A 26,523-nucleotide genomic window follows, 5' to 3' on the forward strand; every position below is an offset into this window, starting at 1 on the left:
TTCGATATCCCTATACCTGCCTTCATGGGGCAGGCATAATACAGCCAATTATTCACCACCACTAGCTGTAGTGGATTAGAGGACCCACAAAATGATCTATGAAAGACCTATAGCCTCTCCCCACCCTGGCCTCCAGTGACTGAATGGGAGACTCATTCAGACTCTGAAGTCCAGTAAGGCTCCCGGGAAGATCTTCAAGCCCTTGACTTGTTCATATGTCACATTGACTGATGGGCTCTTTACTCACAGGTTATTTACTCATGTATAAATTCCTGCCAAATTCTGGCTGTCTGGGAGCTCACTATTGTGGTCGCCATTTATAAAAAAAGGTAATAAGGGTGATCCTTCAAATTATAGACTAATCAGTCTAACTGACATTGTAGCAGAATTGTATGCCAGTTTGGTCTGGTGGTTAAGGCAAGGGGCTAGAAACCAGGAGACTGTGAGTTCTAGTCCTGCCTTAGGCATGAAAGCCAGCTGGGTGACCTTGGGCCAGTCCCTCTCTCTCAGCCCAACTCACCTTCCAGGGTTGTTGTTGTGGGGAAAATAGGAGGAGGAAGGAGTATTAGGTATGTTAGCTGCCTTGAGGTATTTATAAAAATAATAAAGGTGGGATAGAAAATAAATAAATAATAATAATCTTATATACAAGATAGAGGACTGGATAATTGAAGAATTCTTGTTAACTGAAGAGCAATCTCAATTTAGGCCTGGCCAACCTACTATTGACAATTGTTTCATTTTATGTCACCTAATAGAAGAATATACAGCTAAGAGGAGTCAACTGTTAACAACTTTTCATAGACCTCAGGGCAGCATTCAACTCAATAAATAAGGACCTTCTTTGGAAGAAACTTATGGTCCCCAAAATAGAAACCAAACTCCTCTCTTTAACATAGGCATTATATTAAACTCATGCTTAAGGGTATGCACAGGAGTTCATGGTTCCCTAACATGGAAAATGAGCACCAAAGGGGTCAGACAAGGATGTATACTTGATCCCATTGTGTTTAGTCTATACATGAATGATGTCCCAAAGTTCCTTCAATCAACCCACATGCAAATGCCTGAAGTTCAAAATAAACATGTAAACATTCTGCTTTATGCAGATAATATGGTACTGATGTTGTACTCCCAGGTAGGGATGAGAAGATTGCTGTGCAGGTTCAGTTCATACTGTGTACTCAACAATCTGAACATGAATAAGTCCAAGACCAAGATGGTTGTTTTTGGGAAAAGATGAACCAAGAATAGTTGGAGCCTAGACAGGGAATATATACTTCAGGTTAAATCCTATCTATAGCTAGGAAACATTTTCAAGGAAACAGGTTCCAGGCTTACACATTTCAAGAGTTCTTTGAGGGCTATAGCCAGTGCCAATGCCATAAGGCAGTGCACCAATCATAGCTACCTAGGTTCCCTAATTCCAATCATTAAGGTATACCACACTAAAATAATTCCATTGATTACAAACAGTGCAGAACTATAGGGATATATACATGCTCATTTATTGGAACAGATACAGTCCACATTTCTGAAATGCAAATCCATGCCAACTCCAGCAGTACAGGCAGAGTTGGTTATAACCCCTATACAAATATCTGGCAATTAAAATATCCAACTATTGGCTGAAGATCTTATTTATGCACCCAGATAGATTACCTAATCAGTATTTTGAAGAAGAGACACTTAATATGTCTTCTCACCCTTGGGCTGCCCAACTTACAAATACCATTTTACAATATGGATTCCCAATTCCCAGTCCAATCAGATCTGAAGGCCAAGAAAAGTTTCAAACAAAGTGTCTTGGACATTGCTACCTAAGATGATATGTTATTGTTAGCTGCCGTCAAGTCGTTTACGACTCATGGCAACCCTATGTATAACAGAACGAAATGCTGTTTGGTCTTGCGCCATATGCCTGACTGTTCCAATGTTTGCATCCATTGTTGCAGTAATTGTATCAATCCATCGCACTGAAGGCCTTCCTCTTTTCCGCTGGCCCTCGACTTTACCAAACATGATGTCCTTTTCAAGCGATCAGTCTATCCTGATGATGTGCCCAAAGTATGAGAGTCTGAGCCTAGTTATCTTCACCTCTAGGGAACATTCTGGTTGTATTTCTTCAAAAACTGATTTGTTTGTTCTTCTGGCAGTCCATGGTATTTTCAATAATCTTCACCAACACCACAATTCAAATGCATCAATTCTTCTTCTATCTTCCTTTCCTGTCCATCTTTCACAGGCATGTGTGGCAACTGAGAAGACCATGGTGTGATTCAGATGCAGCTTTGTTTTTAAACTGACATCTTCTGAAAACTTTAGATAGGTCTTTGATGGCAGATTTTCCCAGCACGATATGTTGTTTGATTTCTTGATTACTACTTGCCTTGGCATTGATTGTTGATATAGCATTCCTTAAAAGTGCTAAGTCCTTGAAGTGGCTGGCTCAGCATAAATCAGGCTCCCAGATAGAAAAGTATTTAACAATGTATATGTCCCAACATCTTATAAGATCTTTCTTAGAGTACATTTTGAACAACTAGATTCCATGGTAAGATTTGGGAGGTTCCATGGAGTTCTATTCAAAGAAAGACTGTGTATATGTGATGCACCAGCTGTTGAAGACATCTCACATATCCTGTTTGATTGCAAATTATATTCTGCGGAAAGGACCATTTACTTAGATCCTTACTTAAAACCTAAAAAATATATTGGGACACCCAGGAGAAACTGTCTTACTTCTTGCAGGGGACAAACCTGCATATCACTAGCAAGACTGCAATTTTTATATCAAAGACCATTTTGAAGAGGATAGACTACCTATCATGAATATGTCCTATTGTTTTCTCTGTATTGTTTTTATAGCTTTTTGATATAGTCAGATGACTAATCAGTAAAATATATTGTTGTTATTACAACCTATTTCTAAGTATGATGTTGGCTAAAAAGTGAGATACAGCTATAGTAAAATAATCACTTCGGCACCAATTAAGTCATTTTGAAATGTTTTGATAAAAGTCTTTAAAATTTGTATAAAGAAGCTAAAAGCGTTTGCAATCAGGCAAATCTTCCTCACATATTGTTTCTCCTGTTGAAAGTAACATTAGATGATGTTGAAAGAATATTAGACTATCCGAAAAACCACATCAGTTCATTTTATCATCTGGAACAAATTGTTAAATTAACTAGTGCTGCCAATCTATCAAAACAAGTTGAAGTATTAAACTAGCAAATCAATCCAATGGAAGAAACTATAAAGGTCAAATTTAGATTCTGAGGTACCATAATTTCTCAGAGCTCAGATATCTGTGCCATTTTTTTTTTCATTTTAAACTGGTCCATATAAATTGTTCAATGGAGTATAATAAAGAACTAAATTTTTCAGTAGGTTCATTGAAGTAATAAAGTCTGTGTTCCTTTGCAGCTATTGTGATCATTCATGTTATTCTAACTGTCATAAATATTCTCATGCCTGCAAATATTCAGTGTGAGCTTTCAAAATAAAAACCTTGTGACATTTGGTTTTTTTAAGGAGTATGATTTAAATCCAACTGAAATTATTATACAAGAGATTAATAGGTATTATAATGAGATTGCACTCTCCAATCATGTGACCACGTAACTAAATAGCACTTACTTCTCAGTAGACATATAAGCCATTGTTTTTTTTAAAAAGAGTTCAATTTTAACATGATTCAGTATTTTTTTTCTAGAATTTCATTCTATGACACCTATTTTATTATTTACACCTGTTTAAAATATTTTCCATAAAAATGTAAAATTTCACTTTAACCCAAAGCCCTAATGAATCTGGCCCTTAGAAGCCTTGAATGCAGCCTCCAAAGTTGCCATAAAATTGGATTGTTTAATGGTGACTTAAGAGGTAAATTATTAAATACATGGGGTGGAGTTATGTCAAGTGTACTGAATTAGTTTAATGTTGACTAAATTTACATTTCTTAATAGAAATAATTATAAATGAAATGGTAAATTTAGATTTCATGATCCTTCTTAATTTTTGAGGGTGGCCTTGGGACAGTAGGTTAGATGAGATTGTGCACCCTTGCTGTTTGGCAAAGGATACCAACCTTAGCAGTAATATTTTTGTTCGTAACCACCTCACAGGTCCTCCCAATCTTCCGTAAGGTGGGATGGAGAATGTGACGAGTTAATTTCCCAGCTAGACAACACTGTAGCTGAGTGTGGGATAAAAAGGAGCTGTAAAATTCTTTAGGGTGGCCTAATCAGCTATATTGAATCAACACACGGATATGTACAGTATGTAAGAATATGCTCTCTGGCTTGCACTGATCACAGCAGTACATGCATATAAACCAGTATTTTACTGATTTACTTTATTAAACATATAAGATACTCTGACACAAAGTTATTTGAGCAATTTAATAACTTTAGCAACTTCAACAATTTTAACAAATTAAGCAATCGTTAAGAATATCCTTTTCCATTGCAGTTACAAATATTTTTTCCCACTTTATACGTTTAGCTATGTTTAAAGGAAATATTTTTTTATAGGATGCTCTCCAAATTACTGCTTGAAAACAGCCTGAGTTTCACTCTGCCATTTATCGCTGAGACATGTCTCAAATCAAATCTTTATTATGGTCATAGGCCAGCATAAGGAGGGTGGGGTACAGTCTATTAAAAAGGATAGAAGATACGTCAGAGTCTAAAATGAAATATATGAAAAACTAGAAGATATTAAAACAGAAAGTATATATATAAAAGTCTGTAAGAATGTAAAAGAAGGATAAGGAGCATTAGATGGATGTAGGGGAGCATAAATGTTTAGCGTGTGGAAGACTATATCAAATTACAGAGCAGTCTAATAAGAGGAACTAGGTGTTCATTAAGTCTAGTTTATGGCACAGGTCATCTTCTGATGAATTTTAAGCGCTGCTGCACAGAACCTAGTAACACTGTAGCAGCTTTGGTATCTGAAAGGATAGCAGGGAATTGTAGAATTGTCCTGCACATGCTAGGTATTTATGCAGTAATGATGAGATGAGGCTAGTACAAATGTCTCTGTAGAATAGGCATGGAGAAGCACGTGCTCTCTTGTTTCTGTGTGTCCAGACCCACAGGGGCATTGTCCCTCTAGGTAAGGAATCTTCCTGTATAGGCTTTCAAGGACAGCTGAGGGGAAGACAAGACATTGTGCAGGTTTCAGCATTTATGCATCTCCATCACCATTATCAATTTGTGGCTGACAAATACTAGCTGACAACAGAGGGCAGTCTTTAACTGGGCTCCAAAACTAAGCAGCCAATATTTTAATGGCAGTCTGACTACATAGCAAATTGTTAGGAAGTGGTCACATGTTTATTTCCAAAAAAATTGTCTTATATTAACATTTTTTCAAAACTCAAAGGAAAGGCAAAAGTGAGAGGCTGATCCGATCAATCCTATGGGAAGAAAAAGAGAACATAATGACCTAGCAGAAGGATTTCAGCTTGCTCTTGTTACTATGGCTGAGCTAGTTAAATTGTTCTTTCCAAAATGCTGTAGCACTGACAAGTGAAAACAAATTCAGCTGACTGATTATTTATTAACTAGTTCATAGTTAAAAGTAAGTGCAGTTTAGGCTTTGAATAATACATGAAACCACGAGTTAATCTAAAACAGAGCCAGGAGTTCTGTTTTTTTTTTCCTTCCATGACCTTAACTGGTTGAAATTCTTTCTAGCCTTTAATTTATTTGGAGTTTATACATATTCTAACCCCTATATTTCTCTGCATCAAAGCTACAGGCCTGTCTAGAAACTATGAATATTATAAGACTGTACAAACTTTGGAAACAACTTGGAAGAACAGTTTTGGATCTCATGCAAGAACAAACATCAACCTCACTGTTCTTCATTTAAGTGGCTGATGAAATGGGCCACAATAATCAATTCCTTAAAGCAATACCATATTTTTTTCAGACTTGTATGGCAGCTTTACAAAAGAGCAGCTGCTTTAATGAGTAGCAGAAAAGCGCTCTGCCCATGCTTACGTGTGATCTGAAGCACATTTTCCAGATTACTTGCAAAATATGTACAGCCTAACCATAATGATGAGCAACTGGCTGTTGGGCTTCATTCACGGTTAATTTTGCATTAAATTTAGTGGGTTTTTTTACTACTCTAGAAATACATTATGTGTAATGTAACCTCTAAGTTACAATGTAAAACATGGATTGTGAAGGTACAGATACTGCTTAATTCCTCTAAAACCTGTTACAGAGCTGATTGACCTGCACTGATTGCAGTCACATTTTTTTTCTGGTTTATAGAGCCCATCCATAAAACCATGCTTATTGAGGATTGGTCACAAAGTTTCTTTTTCATCACCATCATAACTGTGAACAGTTGTTGTACAAGGCAGTCGCTACATGAGGACTAACTGTATATGAATGTTGGGGCTACTTTGACCAAATTGTGTTCGAACATTTCAATTACTACTTGCACTCAATGGAAACACTGGGACCATTACCACAGAATCAGCTTCTAGGTTCACCTAATCAGATTTAGAATGCTACTAGAGTAATGGCCCGTACTGATCTCCATTAACAAATGGCATCATACTGTTACTGGATTCATATCCCCTAATAAAACATTTTGATACAACTATAATACTACAGAAGCTACTGAAGACTTGTTCAAATTCCATATTTTCATATACACAGAACAGCCTAAATTCTTTTGCTTGACACTGTAATATTTTTCACTCTATCCCCCAAGACACCGATGAGAAAATTAGAGAAGCCAGCATGAACCTATAGCAAAAACCAAGGTAATGAGTCCAGAGTCCCTCCTTATGGGGGGAGATGGGCAGTGAAAAAATTTAATAAATAAATAAATAAATTGTTGCTTTTATTACAGTATGGTGTATGGTACCTCTGGACTCTCAGCCTGAGAACAGGCTGCAAATGAGCTCTCTTGCAAATAGCGTGCAAGCTCTACAGTTCTTTAATATTTCACAACATCATTATTATTTTAAGACACCTATAGACGCAATGACCTTCAATTCTACATTAAAGCATTTAAGATAAATAATAAAAATGGGCTAAGTTATCACCCATCACTAAACATCTCAGTTTATGAATGGGATATTAATATTTCTCTAGTGAACCAAATGAAAAAAATAACTTGGAGGAAGAAGGGTTTCAGCTGTGATTTTGGACATTCAGGCCATTAGAGAATGAAAAACTGGCAAAAATCCATTTCCTAATTAATCAACATTTCACAAATTTAATTAAGAAAAAATAAGCTTACAGTACAGTTCTGCCTGCTATAGTATATTTTGACATACGATGATAGGACCTTTATTTTCTTCTAAGGGGTTTAAAAGACTCATGAATCCCCTTATTAGAAGCAAATATTTTCCCTATTTTATTACTACAACGCCAGACACCATAGTCTCACATAAGGGAGATTGCTGGTGGCAACAGTTAGAAGAGCTACTTTTAGGAAAAGGCCTATAGCTCAACAGTAGTGTCCATATTTTACACGCACAGGGTCCCAGATTAAACTCTTGGTCAAAACTATAATTGCCAGTCAATACAGACCAGCCTTCTTCCATATGGTGCTTTCATATGTGTTAGAAATGACTTGCACAATTTGAAGCAACGTGGCTAATTACTGTGCTGGCTGGGAAGAACAGCAGCTGCATTCTAACCATTTGGAAGGTATAAGGATGAAGAGAGTTAGTGTAGATATTCCTGAACCAGATGGACCAATTTTATAAATTCACAGATGACAGCTTTCTATTTCCCAGCTCTATTTTATGAGCAGATTGTGAGTCAGTTCCACATTTAGATGGTTTTAGATTCTGTACTTAAGGACCCTATAGAGAAAAGAGGCTGTTAAGATAGTTTTAAGTATTACTGTGTTCAATATATGGCAAGCGATCTCTGCTTGCATTGGGTGGCTTTATTGCTTCTTCTACTGCATGTTGAATGTTGACCATTCTCTTTACCATGATCCCTTTGTAAATCTATAGATTTCAAAATGCGAAATCTATATATGTATAATTCATAGGCTTTCTCATCATGTCCGATGAATTCTATGATAATAGCTATAATCTATGTTGATCACTCCAACAAATAATGTCAGTTGACATCCTAGTGACAGGAATGGCTTATGTGCAAAAGATGCATGTTTCATCTCAAAAGGGATACAGTGGAAACAGTTCCCTTACCATTCTACAAAAGCAGAAGTAAGTACTAAAGACCAATCAGTTGAAGTGTAGTAGAAGCAAGAGCATATTCACACACTTGTGTCCATTTATTTCAGAGAAGGAAGTTTTATACAAATATGAGTTGTGCCAAAATGCACATCATGACCAGGTGGAACATGGCATGTCTGTTACAGAATCAGACTGTGGGTCCAGCTGGTTAAGTACTGCTTACCTCACAAACATTAGTAGGCAATACTAGGGCAACTCTTTGGTGACAGTCCAAACTGAACTGGTACATTGTCCCTATAGATTAGTGAGATAACAGTGAGAAACCACACTTCCCATAAATGTATTAAGATGCTGAATCATGCCAAGTAATGTCAATATACATACAGCAAGTTATCAGAGAGGAAAAGTATGAACTGGAAAAGTTCAGGCCTTCAGATGTATGTTTCTTTGATGTTTTGTTTCTGCACTTCATGTATTTCCCTGTGTTCCACATGCATGGAGGCAAGAGCAAATGACAATGCAATGCTTAGAACTGGCATGTGTCAAAAGCAATACCACTAAAAGCAAAAATAATTACAATTAGAGTTGTCATACTAATCATATGAAAGGAAAACACTTCAGATGGCCTGATCAAATGGTGAACACTCACTCACTAATGATTGAAAGAGGATGAAAAATATATGGACTCTCAACAGAGCAAATTCTATTCTTGAGTTCTGCCACCTGATGAAACGGTTTCTGTTAGGTGACACCCAACATATAGTTTGGCTCTCAGAGTTTTGCTTTCAAAGAGAAGCACCTTGGATACCATAACATCAGCTGACAGATACATTCCACTGAAGATTTCTGGAAAAATAAGGTATATGGTTTGAATTAGTTTGTTTTCTTTTATTTCTGCTTTAATATTGTTATATTATTTATTATAGATATGGTTCTGATCTAAAAGTATGACTTAATTACACTTGGTAAGATGTCATCTTCCAAGCAAACTTTGTTTGGACTTTAGCTTTCACAAACACTAAAAAAAATTGTCTCTAGGCAAAATGTTAAGAGGCATATGGAACTACAGTTGCTTTTTATTGAAATTTAAGAAGCATGATTTGATTAACTTTTATAAAATGATTTAGGGTTCAGATCTTAGACAATTTTTTTTTAAAAAATGAGCTTGATATGGCAGAAAAACTAACGTAATTACCCAAGTCAACAGAGATTTAAAGAGATAACTGGCAATTAGAGGTGAGCATTGCCAGCAATTACAACACAGCAATATTTGACAGATTGTACTATGCAAACTTCAAAAGTGGAATGAATTATCTATATTGGTTAACACTTTGTAACAACTACAGTATTAACATTAAGCAGTAGAGGAAAATGCCAAAATGTTTTGGAAAAAATCCTGCTAACAAAATATTGACTTTTGTATTTACTAGCACTGCTGCATAGTTTGAATGTATCTTGAAGCACAACTGAACTTAGCCTCCTGCCCCAATAAGATTGAAAATGTTTAGTTTTCTCAGCATTCTGTGGGACATGCCCAGTCCTGGGCTACCAGAAAAATGTCCCTCTTACAGAAAGCGTGAAAAGAACCCTTTCACTGTAGCAGCCACGAAAGCTCCAGGGAGTTGCTGTTTTCTCTGAGCAGATTCCAAGAAGCTGGGAGATGGGTTTGGATGAAGAACAAGTTATTGTTCTGTTTAACTCCAGGACTACATTAAATTAAAAGACTATATTGGATATGTGTGGTTGATGTTAGCATTCCTTACATGCTGATAAAAAAAACACCACTTACTTGGCAAATACACTGAAGTTTATGAGAACACTGAGTCCTGGCACCTGCAAGAATAAGAAATGACACCAGCATTTGCAGGATCTCATTGTAGCACAGTCAGTCACCTTATATGGTCATCAAAAATTAAATCTAGTAACTTGTAGGATCAGGAAACTACCAGGCTTGAGAGGGTGAAACAGCTGATTCAAGTAAGGTATTCTGGATTGCAACACTAAGTCACTGGAAGAAAAAGCTGCTGCGTGGTCCATCAGCTTGCCTATGGCTTTCAGAAACCACTGAAGATTCAGTCACTTTGGTACTCTCCAAAAAACCTGCATGTCAATGATGTTTGATTTGTGTATGATATGCAGAATTAATTTGTTCTAAGATCAGGCAGCAAAATGTATCAGACAATTCCCCAGAAGTTAAATAATAATAATTATTATTATTAGGTTTAACATCTACATGGAACCATTGGGTGAAATCCTGCTGATGATATCCAGTTTTACATCTCAGTCCTGGGCTGTATAGGTGAAGCTGTTGATGTATTGACCCAGTGACTGGAGGCTGTTTGGGTCTGGGCGGGGAAGGACAGATTTCAGCTCAGTCCTGACAAAACTCAATGTCTCTGGCTGTTTGCCCCCCACCCACCACCCAGTTTGGAGATGTTTTCATTGTTGGTCTTGAATGGGGTAGCCCCTCCCCATCTGAGTTTGGTATGCAACTTGAGGGTCCTGCTGGACTCACAACTACTGCTCAAAGAGCAAGTGGCAGCTATAGGCAGGAGGGCCTTTGCACAGGTTCTCTTGTATACCAGTTCCACCCTTTCATCAAGCAGGAAGCCCTTCAGATGGTCAGTCAGACTCTGGTCACCTCACAATCAGATTATCACAATGTGCTCTGCATGGGGCTACACCTGAAGACCATCTGGAAGCTACAGTTCCAACTGTTTGCCTGCATTACTGCATTCAGGACCAGTTGAAGCTTCTAAGCGGTTTTCAAGAGCAGCCCCATGTGGATCGTATTGCAGTTGTCAAGCCGTGATGTGATGAGGGAATGAGTGTCTATCTAAAGGGATCCTGATCCAGGAAGAGGAGCAACTGGTGCACAAGATGGAGCTGTGCAAAGGCCTCCTGGCCATAGCTGCCATCAGATCCAAGAGAACCCCCAGAAGCACACCACTGTTGAGTGGGGAAGTGCTACTCAATCTAAGAGTATACATGGAAAGTCTTCAGATTCAGGGGCCTTAATATTCACAGCTCTTCTGTCTTGGTAGGATTGAGTTGGACAGGCACTGAGACAGACCTCAACAACCTCAAGGCTGACCTGGGGTCAAAAGATATAATTGGGTATCATTAGCATACTTATAATACCAAATCTCAAACCAGAGATGACCTCACCCAGCGGTACCATTCATACTGCCCTTCCCTGACATCCTTACATCACTTCCTTTTATGCTTTCAGAATTCTCCATTTCATTCATACTTCCTTCACACTTGTCAAACAGAAATCTGGTAAAAGCAAAGGATCAGTTAGGCAACCCTGAAGTAGAAGAGAAGCATCAAGGAATCAGGCCTCATGACTGGACCCAGAAAGTTAAGCTGCTAGTCCAAGATGTTCTCTTTTGATGGGACCAGCCATTCTCATTTATGTATCCTTAGACAATGCCAACTTTTGAAGCAGTTGCCAGGAATCAGCTGAGTACCAGCAAGACACAAGCTTACTGCAGCTTAAAAAATTCAATTTCCCAATAGTGAAGGATCTGAACTGGAAATTTCTCTCAGCTATTGGAAGTATGGGGCTACAAGTTGTTTTAAAATTCCATCACATTTCCAGAGTTTTCTTTCTTCCCTCCTTTCCCTTCATCCTGAATTAGTCTATTTGAGAAGTTAAATAATAACATTCAGATCATTTCTGAATATTATCCCAATTCTCACATTGTACTTGCCATTAAACTCTTGAATCAAAAATGGGAAATACCAGGTATGGGAAAAGCAGAGGAAGTGTTTGAATCCATCCAGGGAATTTATTCAGAAATACGCTTTTAGGAAATCAATTTAACACCACCTTTAATTCTTGTTTTTAGTATTTTGGGGAAAGTTGTAGGAAAATATATCAGTAGCTCTGCCATCTCTAATGTGTACTCAGCAGATGTTCATAAAATTACAGAGCTGAAAGTTATTGTAGAGATTATATAGTCCAACCTTCTACTCAGTGCAGGATCTACTAGACCATCTCTGACAGATGACCATCCAAGCCTCTGTCTGAAGACCTCATGTGAAGAACTTGTCAGTTCATGCATCAGCTGTCCACTGACTGACAGCTGCTGCAGTCAGGAGGTTCCACATAGTAGGATATCTAGCCTGATTCTTCTTTTTTGTCATATTAACTAATTAGTCCTGTTCCTGCCCACTGGGCCAATAGAAAATAAGTCCAATCACTCTATTATGTAACAATTGTTCTGTATTTAAAGACAGTTAACATATCTTTCTTCAGATATCTTTTCTGTAGGTAATCCATCCAGATCCATAAACCATAGGACTTTGTTTTCAGACTTTTCACCATTTTAATATTCCTTCTCTGAATTTGCACCAATCTGTCATTCTACAATTTGAATGGTGGTGCCCAGCACTAACCCTGCCACCTCCCCTACCAAACTCTCACGCCAACTTTCGTCCATACCTTCCCACTCGCTTGCTCTGGTTGCAAACTCTCAGAAGCTGCTTGTCTGGGTAAGGACTAGCCTGGACTGAAACAAGGTTCTTGGGGTGGGGGGAAGAGGAGAGAAAAGGAGAGAGAGAGATCAGCTCCTGCTTGACCTCCCTTGCCAAAATCCTGTTTGCTGTCTGTTAGCTTTTTCAGTGACCTGCCTCAAATAAGTCAGCAAGACACAATGGGTAATCCCACAGGGAAGTAGCAGCAGTGAACAGTCAGCCGTTTCTCCCACTCCTTGGCCCTCCTCTGTCTTCTGTCTCTTCCAACTGCCTTGCCAAACTCCAGTTTGCTCTTCCTTTTAGCTTGTCAGCACTTGCTCTCCTTGTTCACTTGTTTCTCCAGCACTTTCTCCGTGACTTCCCTGTACACAAACCTCTGGGTAAAGGTAAGATATGTTGACAAGATATAGGTAAAGGTAAAGGTTTCCCTTGACATTAAGTCCAGTCGTGTCTGACTCTAGGGGGCGGTGCTCATCTCCGTTTCAGAGCTGAAGAGCCGGCGTTTGTCTGTAGACACTTCCGTGGTCATGTGGCTGGCATGACTACACGGAACGCCGTTACCTGCCCGCCGAAGCGGTACCTATTAATCTACTCACATTTGCATGTTTTCGAACTGCTAGGTTGGCAGGAGCTGGGACTAGCAACGGGAGCTCACCCCGTCACACGGATTCGAACCGCCGACCTTCCGCTTGGCAAGCTCAGCAGCTCAGCGGTTTAACCCATAGTGCCACCACGTCCCTTGACAAGATATAATTGGAGTCTAATGAAGACAGCACATCACTGTTTTCTCAAAATGACCCATGTTAACACAGGGGGTGAGTAAATGTAGCATTTAGTACTTAGTTGCTTGGGACTTAATTCTTCCATGTATATGGATTGCAATTATTCATACAAGGAAGAAAAACAGCCTTGTCCACTGAAAATAACTCAAACAAAACTCTATTTTGAATGCCTTATGCCCACATCCTGTTTAATCTTCAGCTCTGAGCTATTTTTCTGTGATTTTGATACAAATGGAGACAGAAAGCCACATCCTTTTAAAGAACAAAGCAAGGCCAGTTAACTCCCTATTTTCCCATACTCCATGCATGTTTTATGAATAGTTTTTAATACATCATAATCTCTACCCATACTTGCTTGAACACTGCAGGCATCATCCCTTTTCAAAAGTTGACTACAACTTTATTTATTCCATTCTGCTGGAATTTTATATGTTTTATATGTTTTAACATCCTTGATTTTGCTAGAAAATAATTTTTCAAATTATCTACAACATAAAAAACCTTACCTATACATTTGCATGAAATTTTTTAAGTTTCACCACCCAAACTACTCATTCATCTATAATTTAGGTATGGATAAATTAGTTCCTGTCACTCATATTCATGAAAAAGTTTTATTTTTTTTTTAAATGCACATACACAAATTCACAAAATATATGACAAAACGTGTCCAAGATTTGTTCATTAGATTTATATCCCACCTTTTCTCCAGAGTCAAGAAGCATTCATAGAGCTCATAGTCCATTTATTGCATCAACAAACATGTGAGCAACTGAAACTGAATAGCTGGCTTAAGATAACCATAGATCAGGTGAATGCCTATCTTAGTTAAGCAATCACTTTCTCACAGTACCAACCAGATGCCTCAAGGGTGCTCACAAGCAGCAAATAGATACATATACCTTTTCACTATTGTTCCCCTGAAACTGTGGATTGAAAACATGCTGCTCCCAATCTAGAGTAACATGGAGTCTTCAGCTAACAGTTGTGAAGAGATCTGTTCTCCATGAACCTATCCAGTTTATTTTTAAAGCCAAGCAAATGAGTGCCACCACCACGTCCTGTGGTAATGAATGGCTTAGGATAAATTATATTCTCTGTAAAGTTCTTTCTTTTGTCTGTTCTAAATCCCCTTTCCCTCAGTCATTAGATTATCTTTGACCCTAGTGTTTTGCAAGAGAGAAAAACATTTCCCCCCCGCCTACTTCTTCCATGCCACATATGATTTTATCCACCTCAATCATCCCTTTTCTCAAGCTAAAAAAATAATCAGTGTTCTAGCCTTCTCCTGTGGAGATTTTGTTCAAGCCCCTAATAAGTTTGGTTTGGTTGCCATCTTCTGATTTTCCAGCTTTTATTATATCGTTTTTCAAATGTGGTGACTAGAACAGCACTTTTCCCTGGGCATGTTTATTTCCAGTCTCTTTGCTTATGATGCCGAGCATGGAATTTCCCCTTTTTTTCCAGCTGATGCTGTGAAATACCAACTATGACCCAAGTTGTTTTACTTGGTTAGTTACAGGCAACTCAGTTACATCAATGTAATATGTGCATCAGTATATTTACATAAGCTGAACCTTATTAGGCAGGTGGTTGACCATAATCCATTTTAAGGAGATCCTTCTGGCGTTCCTCTTAATCATTTTTGATTTCTACCACCCAGAATAGTTTAGTATCATGCACAAATGTGGCCAGCAAACTGCTTATCTCATAGAATATAAATCATGAACCAGTTACAACATCAGTCCAATACAGATTTTTGAGAGACTCCATGGTTTACTTCCCTCCCCTTAAAACAACTGCTTGTTTATCCCTACTCTTGGTTTTTGTTTTTAAAACAGTACTGGTTTAAAGAAATACAAATTTTCTTATGCCCTAATTACTAAATTCTCTCAACAGCCTTTGATAAAAAAATTTGTCACAAGTTTTTGAAAATCCAAGTATACATTTTTGAGAAGGACATTTTCATCCATGTGTCTATTGATCCCTAAGAACTCTACAAGGACTGTAGAAGTCTAGACTTATGCCTGGGACTCCTTAATCCTAGCACAATACCTTAACCATTGCACCATACTGACTCTTTATCAGAGTATCTAGCAATTTTCAATAGACTATTTGCAAACATAAAATGTGTTGAATAACTCAGTTATTATTAGGAGAGTAGCCTGTGGAAAACAAAGTGGGACAATTTCTCCCAAAGTAATACAAATAGGTTTCCTTAAGCTTCCTTTGTGCTTTTTGGTATATTGCCTCAGTGTCTCAGTGAAGTTTCTAGATCTTCTTGCTAGGCATGAAATCCTTCAATGGTGTACCATCCATTCTTTTAAACTACAGTACATTATAAGAATCTACTTTCTCTTCTATCTTGAAAGTTCAAGTTTCATTATTAATTTTGAGGTAAGGTATATTAACATTTTGTTTCATTTCAATTTTGGTACTAGAGAGGCTTTTTCAATTTAATTTTGTACCTTAGCAGTTTGCTAGGAAGTAGTCACATTATTTGCGATGAATCAGAACAATACAATCTGTGATCTGAAGTACAAACAAGATGTATTCATACCTACTTTGTCTTTTAAGCTTGGCCTCTGATTTACAAGGCAGAATTTCATCTGGAGAGGAAAGTCTTATTGATCTCTGCATTGTCATTACTTGCCTTGATTATTATTCAAAACCAATCTCCTGGGAAGGAAATTACAGGATTTTCAGTGTCCTATAAATATTTTCACGGCACTAATGTCTGTTGTCTGTTCAAGACAATTGTGTACAGCAATACTGTATACAGCTAATTTCTTGAACTTCGGACCTATCATAAAGGTATGTACTGTATGGACCCCATCATAGCAGAGAGATATATTACATTATGTCATGACTTCCATCCACCACAACCACTGCAAAAGCCAAATAAAACCCTGTACATGGGAGCATGACATAATATAACATCTGTTTTTTCTGCTCTGAGGTGGGCTGAATGGTGCCCACCATTCTAATGGCCTCTATATAATCCTTCCTGCACCTGAGTAGCTTCTAAAGCTAATGCACTGTATATAGTCATCTATGTGTAAAGGTCCATGAGTGCAATTACTAGTAGAGGGTTAGCCCATCTGGCTACCCACATCTGATTATTCCCAGTAAGGATGAAGCCAGTAATGTGGTGCTTCCTTGTGGTAAATGTAATTGAATTTAGGATATGTATATATATATTTAAAAACATTTTTTGAACTCAACTTTACATATTTAATGAAGAGATTGAAAATGCTTTAAAGATTGGTAATGAATATAAATACATTTTTATATCAACATTGTATAAAACTAAATTAAAATATGTACTGTATGTTAGAATAAATAAGGTTTAGAGTAGAACAGAATATTGGCAGACAAATTAATTGTATGGTGGGAAACATTGTTTTCTTATGCTTATTCTTAGATTCAAATAAAGTGGATAAAATGATAAATCATTCGGCACAAAGTCAGGGAAATGTTCAGGGATACTCTGAAGAATGCACATGCAAGCAACACATGCTGCATATCATTTACTGTTTTATGTTCAAAATGTGTTATACCCTACAAGACATTATCACTATTCCATATATTTATAACATTATTGGATGAACTATAATTTTTCTATAGCCCTCCGTCACTTTTCTTGTTGCCCTTCAATATAGAGAGGTTAATGCACAGAAGAGTTTTCTTTTCTTCTAGAAGCTCTTGGTCTTCCTGAGAACCCTTACCATTTGAATGTGAAAAACAGTGTAGGAATAAAAATGCAATTCTTTTTCCCCAATTCCCCTATTCATGTATTCAGCTGACACACTTTCCTCCCAAAACCCAGAAAAGCTAGTAACATGTATGATCATAGCTGCGAAGATCCTACATGCAAAGGTCTAGAAAGAAATGCAAATAGAAGAAAATGAGACATACATTATTTAAATACCACAACTATAAAACTGATTTCCATGCTGCAAAATCGGTCAGTTATACAAGAAAAAAATAGTACAGCACTATATCCATCCTTCTTTATTCATCATTGCAATTGTACAAAATATTGATAAGCATAAAGTATTAGTGAAATTGATTTGGAATCTGATGTGGTTAAAATATACTCAAAAGTTACACTTCTAATTTTATAAAACTTCTTGGACACTCGGATTACCTTCATAATCCAGAATTTTAATATATTGTTCATTAAAAAGGAGTCAGCCTAGGGATCCAGGTACACCATAGAATTCCATATGCACTCTAGGTACTTTTTCTAGGCAGGGGTCCATTCATGGACAATGATAACCTTTTTTCTCCTAGCCTACCTTAGCAGTTAGCCTTCTGGAGTTTTATTACTTCCCACTACATATTTAATGATTCTGAAGTAATTACTTGCCAGCAACAAGGCATTATTTCTGACCTGTTGCAGTGATTATTTATTTGTTCGTTCAATCATTCAATATATTTGACTTGCAGCAGTGGTCGGCACAAATAAAAGTGCTTTGAATCCAAGGTTACAACTCAGCAAATAAATAATACATGCTTTTGTTCCCCCTTTTTGGGTTAGGTATGGGTTTTTTCTGAGGTCAGCAATATTTTCTTAATGGATAATCACATGACTATCTTAGCTTATAAAAAGATGTCAAGCAGAATCGTCTTGTTTCCTCTGGATGTGTCTATTCACGTACTTGCCATGGGGAAAATATTTCACTCAATTCTCAACCATTTTATTTAATAAACAAATCATACATGCCAGTCAAACACCACTGTTGTACATCATGTAGAAACAGATCTGAAGCAGCACAGGCCAAGTAAGCACAAACAGATGTTAATAATCCAGCCATGGTGCTAATGGGAGCAACATGGCAAGTCTTCAGACGCAAAAGGTATCATACCCTGAATCAGCCAGCAGTGAGCTGTAGGAGCAACTGCATAACTTTGCAACCCAAAGAACATTCCTTTCTTTTTTAAAATTTTTGTTCAATATTTTAAAACATAATCCAGGAATAAAAACAAAGGAAAAGTAGGAAAAGTGAAAACTCATTAGGGAACAGATTTACAAGCATACTAAAACTGAGTAAGAAATTCAAAGTATCATTGGTATTGTTCTACATATTAAAATATCCTATATTCGGATCATTAGAATCAAAGTTCTTTGAAGTACTTTTGAATCCAGCAAGAAGTTGTTAGTCTGCAGAGGCTTAGACTACTGAGATGTGGTAACAGCTAATTGCCCCAAAACCATGCAGTGGTTGGAAGAAAAGCAAGAAAAGCAAATGATGAAATATGCATTTCCCCTTTTGTAGGTATGCCAAGATGCATGTTCATCAGCTTGTTGAGATACTCATTTTCTTATTCTGGAAAACCACTGGATGCAGTGGGCATCTCTGCCCAAGGCACGAACTGGCACCAAAAGTGCTTGTTTTAAATGTTAATTACTTGATTAAAAACACACAACAGTACATGGGAAACCACCTGATTCACTTAACGACCACATGGTTCACTTAACACCTACAGTGATTCTTTTAACAACCGCTGCAAAAAAGGCTGTAAAATCAGATTGGATTTGCTTAATGACTGCTTTGCTTAGCAACCAAAATTCTGTTCCCAATTGTGGTCATTAAGCGAGGACTATCTGCAAGGGAGACAGAGATGAGTGCTGGCTTTTGAAAAAAATTTCAGGAGTAAGTTAAATAAATAGATTTCAAGAGTAAGTGAAATAAAGGAACAACACATACATAAGTTCTTGCAGATACGGAAAGAGTGCTTCATGGAAAAATCATTGTGAAAGGAACTTAGAAGCCTGTTGGCATATCCAAAACAAAAGAGAATAGGAACACACTCTTATAATTGATTACTCTAAGAACTCTACATACATACATACATACATACATACATAGGTTTTTTATCCCGCCTTATTACTTTATAAGTAACTCAAGGCAGCAAACATACATAATACTCCTTCCTCCTCCCTATTTTTCCCACAACAACAACTCTGTGAGGTGGGTTGGGCTGAGAGAGAGTGACTGGCCCAAAGTCACCCAGATGGCTTTCGTGCCTAAGGTGGGACTAGAACTCACTGTCTCCTGGTTTCTAGTCCAGCACCTGAACAACTACACCAAACTGACCAACTGATTCTTTCCTGTGTCCTGTAAACTTCTCATTGCACAACTGATGTGGGCATCCTGCTCCAAGTAATCTCAAAGGAAAAAAAACTCCAGCAAACTCCTCCTTTATCTTTTAACCTCAAAGAGAAAGAATCATCTTACTAAAACTAGGTGAGGCCAAACCACAGACCAACTGGGAATATGCTGCTGATCCAACAGGTATCTCTAGATTTGATACTTCTGGATGTACTTATCGTAACTTCTGAAGAAAGACAATTATTTACTTCTCTAGAACCCAGAGAAAAGAGCCAGTCTGGGGTAGCAGTTAAGGCACCACGCCAGAAACTGGGAGACCGTGAGTCCTAGTCCTGCCTCACGGCACAAAGCCAGCTGGGTGACTGTGGGCCAATCATTCTCTCTCAGCCCTAGGAAGGAGGCAATGGCAAACCACTGCTGAAATCTTGCCAACATATAGAACCCAGAGAACATTCCCACGCAGTGTAACAGAATCCAGAAAAATCTGGGTTCTACATCACTTAGAAAATGTGTATAGGCAAAAGTATTTTTGCTTCATAATTATAAGAAATAACCAGTTCAGTACAAATAGCCAGTTCAGTGCAAGTCAAGATTTGATTACAAATTGTACCCGTGTTGTACTTTCCCCTATGATTTCCTGCTTTAAATCTCTTTGGAATGTGTCCTCTTTTATAGGAAACACCCACATAGACCATGAAGAGCTTTTCTTATTCTCTGAGCTCAGTGGCAAAGTGGTAGCAGACAATTAAGAATAATAATTAAATAATATGAGTTGGTCCTGTGAACTGTTGCCAATTGGCAAATAAATAAAAGAGAATTCAATATTAGAGATTAGGGGCTGTGCTCCAACTCACATAAATCCTGAATTCAGAGCCAACTGGAGTAATTGGTTCTTCCTTGTGGTAGAATGGAGATAACGCTGAATCAGATGTCCTCAATTCAGAATTTTTTACTGTGCTCCCTAGTTCAGGAATACAGTGTATGAGATGAAAAATATGGCCTCCTACACTAAAAAATGGTGTGTGTTCATGTACTTGATAGGGATGGGACTGTGGAGGAGTATCAGATCCTGTTCAGAGAGCTTTGCCTTGCGATCAGATTATCGCTGCTTCTTCCAATTTCAGTATCTTAGCAGTGGGAGAGAACTTGAGAGACACTCCCTCATTAAACCATTTGTATACCTCACTGCTCCTTCCTTATCCTTACTTTGTACCAAGTAAAATATTTTGTACTTTCTATCTCTAGCCTGAGTGGCATCTTAGATAAGAAAAGATATGAGTAAATCTCTTACACTTCTCCCCACCTTTTGCCTCCAGTGTTAATTCCAATCTTTCATGACCAGGCAGCAGTATTTCTTACCAGCAGCCCTTCCCTGCACTCCTAGACTTCCGCAGGTTGCAGTGTTTCCTGAACTCAGCATCCGGTCACAATGCACATGCATAAATATACACAGAAATCCCTTAAATTATGGGTGGAATTGGCCACAAATATTCCTCACTATCCTGGTGAATATTCTCTGCAAACTTCATTCTGTATAGCAATGAGCATCTTTTTAAAAAAATAAAATCAGAATGGAAAAGAATCTACTTCGGAAATCCCTGCACAGATTCCTATTACATTTAACATGCTCCATCCCTTAAGATCAGTCTAGCTTTCCTATACATTTCATGCTGTTCTGATTAAAAAACAGTTGTGGGAATTTTATGCAGCAGATTTTAAGAAATGTAGCTCAAAAGGTCCTGTACCAATTTCTATTACATTTGGATCACTTTCTTTATACAGTTCTAACTTCCATTGAAACTTTTACCCCACGATGAGGGGTTTTTGTTTTTAAAATGGGTTGCTTTCAATTTCACCATAAAGCACTGTTTTAAATGAAGCATTATACTGGGAACATACAAGCTGAACATCTTCTTTTCCACTTTCAAACTATTCCTGTTTTCTCTTTGATAGGGTACTGATGTCTTAGATACTCTTTATTTTGAATTTATTACTGGAGTGTTACATTTCTTGAAAGTCTGTTGGCAAAATTCATATTGTAAAACAGGGTATAAGAAGTGGCAACCAAATTATTTCCATTATAATGCCCAAGAATTCGGATAGATTTGGCATGGGCTGGACTATATCCTGAAGTAAGTGACTAGCCATGAAGCCATCAGGTAGCCTAAGTTGAAATGTGAAGGATAACTGCTAAAGTTAAAATCAAATATCCCATTGGGAGTAACGGACATTACTTTCTTTTCCCTTCAGCCATGCCTCATCTCCAGACAACTATAAAGCTGTATCATAAATGTAGACATGAGTTCTGAAATTCTAGTACGGAGTAGCTTTGACACTATCTCTGTACTTAATATATTTACTTAAAAGACAAATCAGGGCACTAAATCTCTTGGGATAAGAAAACAATTTTCAAAACTAGAATTTCCTTTCATAAATTGTTTTAGGGACATTGAAAAATATCAGTTGATGTGTTAAACTGATGTCATTTTTAAAATTTATCGTTGAGTAGAATGGAGAAAAGCTATAAGGTTTACGTGGTTGAAAAAAATGTCATTTATATAATACAGTATAAGCTAGTTGATTTTGCTAAAACTGTATATAGATACGCACACAAACACATGAGCACACACATCATGTACTGCCAAACCAATTAGCTTACACTGTATTACATAAATGACATCTTTAATCACTATTATCTTAAATGTGACAAAACATGTTTTGCATATGAAAGCTGCAGAAGAGGAAGTGACAAATAACTCATACTTCGTCAATATTTTCACCTCTTTTGAACATATCAAACAAGGAAGACAATGCCTTCCTCCTGGGAGACACACAAGTTTCAAGATTTTGCAGCTTCTAACAACTTTCAAAAATGTAATTGTCCCAAGCTAAACTGGTGGTAGAATGAAAAAAGTATCAGCGTATTTCTAGGGCCAAGGAAGAAGCCACTGAAATTACTGTTTTTCAAATGTCTTAATTTCTAGCCCACTTAAGACACCTAGTGGCTAAAATCTGTTAGGCAGTGTCCCAGAAAAAAAGTGTATCTAACACATAAAAATTTGACTTTGGTATATAAATGGCAAAGTGATACCATCTTCTTCATTTTATTGATTTATATCCCATCATTTGATAAGTCTGTAAACTGCAGTATATATCAAATCAGAATATATAATGCACCAAAATATATCTGTGCATGCACACACAGAAAAAGTCAACAGCTGTTCAACTTTACTCAGTCGCAGCACTCCATTTCAACAATAGCACCTAAAAACAGCAGCCAGTATATAAAAAATCAATATCATTAATTAAATTACAGTTTGCCCCCTCCCCCAAGTAGTGAAAGACCAGAAAAATGGCTTTATTCTTAATGGAGAACAGATTTAAGAAAAAGATTATAATTTTAGCATTTGCAGTTTAGTCTAAACAATTGAGTTCTTGTCTCATTTTTCCTGGAACAGTTAAGGCTGGGAGTAAAGCACATGTGAGTTCTGCAATATCTGAGTCAAGGCACTCCTTAACCGCAACACTTATTCTTCTGGAGCAGCACCTTCCAAGAAAGACTAAAAGCTGTCTGTATCTGTACCAAGTTTTGGCTTGTTGAGTACCATTTAATCTGTAACTGCCATCATTTACTGTAACCACTATCGGCAATGTGAGGTATGCTATGCTTCCAATTAAAAAAAAAACACTATCATACTTCAAATGACTTTTAAAGATACTTTTAACTATTTCTTCACCATTCTGGATTACTCTCATTCAGTTTGACTAAAATTTGGGGGTTTTATTTCCATAGAAGAAGAAAACACTGATGAAATGCTCATAAGTACAGCTGTATTACTTACTTATGAGAGCTAAGGAGCGTGTAGGAGCAATTTGCCTTTACTCTACCAGGATCTCTTCAGCTGCCACCTTCCTCAGTTTTAGTGCTTTAATGAAATGTGAAGAGAAGCAATCGTGGAGGAACTCCCCTCAGGGGGCTTTTTCTCCCCCCACCTGGGCAGTTGTGGGGGGGGGGGTCTGCAGAGGAATGGAGAGATGACACCAACAAAACAAGACACATGGCAGCATCCTCTCCCAGGTCAGGGTATTAAGCTACAGTATACTCAAGGCCATAACCTAAAGCAGTGTTTCTCAACCTTGGCAGGCTGGCTGGATAATTCTGGGAGTTGAAGTCCACACATCTTAAAGTTGTCAAGGTTAAAAAACATTGACCTAAAGACATTCTTAAACACCCAGAAAGATTCAGAGAAGCAGAAGCCCCTTTTGCAAAGGAAGAAGCTTTCAGAAATCAGATGGTAGATTTTGGCACTGATTGTACTGTTAAGATAAACAAATGCAAATTGATGTACATCCCCAACTTATGGGCCTAGCACTCCTCTTATTTGGTAGATGATACCAGTGCCTTCGATTCTCCATCTCCCTCCTCCATTTCAGCATGTCCAATTGTCCAGTTTCTTTTAGTAACACAAGTCTTGAGTATATATTAGGTCTAGACTTACAGTTCATCAGACACTGACAGTGGAGGCAACTTTCTTAGGTTGGTATTACAGAAGCAAAGTGCTGATACTTAAAATTACACCTCTGATGGTCACATGCCTCTTTTGAAAAAGTGGCCAGGACAGGCTGTGATGTCATGTTTTCCAAAATCTCTTGCATATTCAATCTAATGTTAGTCTTCGTGTCCTCATTCCTAGGAAAGGTTTCTTGTGAAACTGATATTTTAAGTCACTGAATCTTTTAGACACAGAGTGATTCTATCTTGAGTTTTTGCATGCTAACTTTAGGGAAATTTAATGTATAATTTTCTTTCCACAACGTTTTACTTACATACCATGGAATAAAAGGTGAAAACAAAGAAAAAAAGACATACTAGATTCAGGTTCCAGATTCTTCTGTGCAAAAAGTCATTATATGAAATTAGTTTTAGAACTATAGCATCGTCATAATATATTATAACATTCTGTGGCTGCCAGGTACCTCCAATATTTTCTTATTCCACTCACAATATAAATTTAATTATGTATATGCTGAAATATTCATTTATTTGAGTGACACAAAAGTAGCTTTTGACTGTTAATTCTAAATCACAGAAATCAGAAATTAAAGAAATCTTATTATCAAGAACATAAATGTTAATCTGTTACCATCCCATTATATTACAATTTAATATTTAGGATATAACAGATACCTTAACAAATCTTACTTTTTTGCAGAAGGATTATCATATTGTATGATTGTTTCCCTCATTTTCAATAATCAAATCCCCAAAGAAAGTAAAAGTCTGTTCCTTCAAAACATCTAACTTTCAAGGAAAAAGTGTTCATTTCAGGATTAAAATCCATGCACATGTTCTGGAATACTGTCAGTATGCTAAGGCCTCTGAAAAGGTAGTCCACTTTTTAAAAAAATGTCAAATTTAAAACTCTCGAGAAAGCAACCGTGAGCCCTAATTCATCTTATATCATTTTTCTTCGTGTGTTTAACGTTACTGAGATTCTGTTTCCAAGACGACGTTTTGGTAAGAAAGTTCTCAGAATTCACACCCAAAGGATGAAGCCGGTGTGAAACGTGCAACTTTCCCTCGACTCTTCTCATCTTACCGTCTTCTGCCACCCACCCCCGCTCCCGCCAGGCTGCATCTCTTCTGCATCTGCTGAGAAAGTTCGCCATCTCTTTTGAGCAGAAAAGCGCATGCAGTAGACGAATGCGAAGCACATGGACCTTAAGAGAAACAAGAGCGACGGACTATGCCCCGTAGCTGCTGCTCTGCAGCTGAATCCACTCTCAATTGTAAGGAGTTATTCAGAGACGCCACCAAAGCAAACTGAGATTTTCCCTTCCGCTCTGAAAAGAAACTAGGAATGCTTAGGAATGCCAATATCTTACCCTGACTTCCATTGTTTATTATCCGCCTGGATTCCCTTTTTCTGAAGAAAAAAGGAAAGGTGATAGCTTGTTCAGGCGGAGAGGAGGCTTCCTGCGTGCACGCCGGCTTTGCGCGGTTTCTCTTACGCCAGCTGAGCGTTGTGCAGTCAGTTCGGTTCAGGAAACTCTGCTCTGTCCAGCCTAACAGTCACTCCCACTCTGGAGGGTGTGGGCTCCTGCTTGTCTCTCCAGGCAGCTTAAACCCCAGCCAGGCTGATTTAAGTCTAATAGAGAGAAGAACCAGAAGCTTAACTCTAAAAATGCCAGCTGGTTTAACAAAGTGCAATTTGCTAAGAAGCCCTGCAAAATGGTATTACTTTAAAGGTATCTCTCTATCATGATAACGTTTTGGTCAGTTTATTATTAATATGTTTGATTTTCCCATTCCATCACCAATCGTCAATCTTCACCATTGAGGCCCTGCTTGTAGAATCAAACTGGCTCAGCAGGTTCATTTATGAAACAAAAGTGTAGGACAATTTAATGTGTCTGCTATAGGATGGCCATAACATGTGAACCTATAACAAAATGATCAGGTAGTGATAAAGCTGAAAACACAAGGGTACAAGAAAGAACCTACACATTAAGGTTGAACCTCTTGTCCCCCTCCAATTCAGACGGGTACATTTTCTGGCACTGGTTCTTAGTGGCAGCCATTCCATTCACAGTGGCACCCACTTGATCCACAGACTCTCTCCTCACAGTGGCTAAAGGCTGAAGATGCAGCTTCCCCACCAACCACACTGACCCCTAATTGCCTTTCCAGAAAGCCACCTTCCGTCGAACCCTGTGGTTGCAGGAACCAATTCTCCCTTCCATACCTGGACACTATGAGCACCACAATGTACTGTACCACAAACAGCTGGGAAACAGGTCTTTCAGACCTGGAAAGGTGAGATCTGCTCCTCCAGCTCTCCCCCCCCCCCACCCCATTCACCCGTTCCTCTCTATTTCTGTAAAGCAGAAGGAAAGATTAGGCTTAACGTTGGGGAACAAGTTATTGACAATTGCTAACACTCTTGGGTT

The 26,523-nt window shown here is 37.9% G+C and overlaps 1 protein-coding gene across 1 annotated transcript in view; it reads right to left on the minus strand.

Moving 5' to 3' along the window:
- The window catches only part of MID1 (midline 1), a 204,517-nt gene extending 178,923 nt beyond the window's left edge, over positions 1 to 25,594 (minus strand). The window contains exon 1 of the mRNA XM_063305086.1: positions 25,459 to 25,594. The gene's annotated coding sequence lies outside the window, so the exon portion shown is untranslated. The remainder of the gene's footprint in view (positions 1 to 25,458) is intronic.
- Positions 25,595 to 26,523: the final 929 nt, after the last annotated feature.

Source organism: Candoia aspera, chromosome 5 (assembly GCF_035149785.1).
Source record: "Candoia aspera isolate rCanAsp1 chromosome 5, rCanAsp1.hap2, whole genome shotgun sequence".
Taxonomy (NCBI): domain Eukaryota; kingdom Metazoa; phylum Chordata; class Lepidosauria; order Squamata; family Boidae; genus Candoia; species Candoia aspera.